Source organism: Solanum tuberosum, unplaced genomic scaffold, assembly GCF_000226075.1.
Source record: "Solanum tuberosum cultivar DM 1-3 516 R44 unplaced genomic scaffold, SolTub_3.0 scf00189, whole genome shotgun sequence".
In the NCBI taxonomy this organism is placed as follows: domain Eukaryota; kingdom Viridiplantae; phylum Streptophyta; class Magnoliopsida; order Solanales; family Solanaceae; genus Solanum; species Solanum tuberosum.
Window position 1 is genome coordinate 928,251 of NW_006239113.1, and position 2,237 is coordinate 930,487.

A 2,237-nucleotide genomic window follows, 5' to 3' on the forward strand; every position below is an offset into this window, starting at 1 on the left:
CAAAATACCCTCACATTCACACTTATGTACTACTTATATATTATACATTATATATTACTATTATATATATATATATATATATTAGTAGATAAGTGTGAATGTGAGGGTATTTTGAAATACCCAAAATACCCTCACCTTGAGACTTATGTTCAACCCTCTCCTTTTTTTTGGTGCCATGTGTCAAAAGAAGAGTGAATTTTATTCACTCTTCTTATATAGTAATATAGATAATAAATATTATTTTTTTGTGATGCTAACATGTTGTGATATGTTTGCTTCTGTTATGGTATATATAAATATCTCTACTATTATATATAGTAGATTAATAATAAAGTTTAGTTTTTTTATGGACACATGACAAATTTTGCCTCTCCGATTGTATATAAATGGAAACAAAAAAAATAGGCTTAAGTCATTGACCGTCTCTTAAAGTTGTCCGCATAATTCACTTAGACACCTCAACTAAGACTTATACCTCTTGAACACCTAAATTGTTCAAAACATGTACCTATTAAACACAAAATGCTGATATGGCAAAAAATGTGTTTTGCACTTCCCTGAAGCGTGTGAAAAGATTCAAAATAGTGTTTTTTTGAATTCTTTTTACATTTTTTCTTCTTTTATTGACACTTGACATTATAATTAACTTAAAAACATTTTTCTTCTTTCATTTACACTTTTTTCAAAATAGAAAAGGACCTCACTCCCTACCTATCATCCTCTTCATACTTTAGTTTGCAAAACTTTCTTCATTTTAGCTTCAACATTGTTTTTCTTTCTTTTTTATATAAAAAAAAGATATTATTTCTTCCAAATATGAAGATAAATGAAAAATCAACTATGAAGATTCAGATTTGAAAGAAAGTAAGACTTTCTTTCATATGATTTATTTCAAATCTCATAAAAATAAGGAACAAATATGAAGAAGAAGAAAGAAGATAAATGATTTTTTACGTATAAAAAAAGTAAGCCGATATTTGTTTATCACAATTTTTCGAACAAAGATTTTTTACTCAAATTCATATATAAACCCATTAAATTTTATCAAATATGATATTCAAAAATTTGAAAGAATTAATTTTTGAGCTATCAATTTCATTTTGTCATCGATGTAGAAACGAATAACCGCCGGCAAAATTTTCTTTCTTCTTCACTCTTAGTATAAAAATGTATATATAATTTTTTTTTAAAGTTAATCTTCAAGTTATATGAAAAGAATTAGGTTTTGTAATTTGAGAAGGAATGTGTTTTGGGAACAAGATGAAGATGAAAGGGGGTTGGGTAGGGGTGGGGTTGGATAGAATAGGTTTACATTTTCATTTTTTTCTTTTTCTTTTTATTTTTATAATTTTTGGGGCCCAGTGCTTATTTTTTAATTAGCCATTTTGCCACGTCACCGCAAGTGTATCACACACTCTTCATATATTTTGCTGATTATCAAAAAGTGCCTAATAGGAACAATTTTTGAATTGGTAAAAGTGTTCAATATGTACTAGTCTTAGTTGAGGTGTCTAAGTGCCCGTTTGGCCATGCGATATGATATCATGATATGGAATCATGATATGGTATCATGATATGGAATCATAAGATGAAATTGAAGGTTTTGTTTGGACATGCGATTTGGAATTTTTGTGTTGTATATTTTCTCATAAACATAAAAATCTCATAAGTTGTAAAACTATTAAAATAGCCCCAATTGTTTATTCAATCTTATCAATAAACAAAAATTATAAAATCACATAATAAATTATTACAAAGTTATTTGTTCCCCACTTAAGTAATTGTTTCATCTAACTTTAATTTAATAAAAAAAATTGAACATAAATTGTAGTGTACTAGTCTTTAATATAATCCTCCCACATAGTACGGACAATTTCCTCACGTTGAACTTGCATTTCTCGATCATGTGACCGAGAAGACAAACCAACATGGTTACTTTGAGCCATTTGTTGGTTAATATCCTCCGCAACTATATCTCATGTTCATAGACCATAAATATTTCATAACTACTTTGATATTCTCGCAAATAATTATGTAACACTCACAAGCTATAACAATTTTCACTTGTGTATCAATATCACAATGGTTCATGCCTTGTTTCAATATTCTAAATCTATTTTTCCAAGCTCCAAAAGTCCGTTCAATCACATTGCGCAGAGATAAATGCCTATAATTAAATAGTTCTTTGGCATTTTGAGGCTCTCTTTCACTTCCTCGATAATCTTGCAAATGATAGC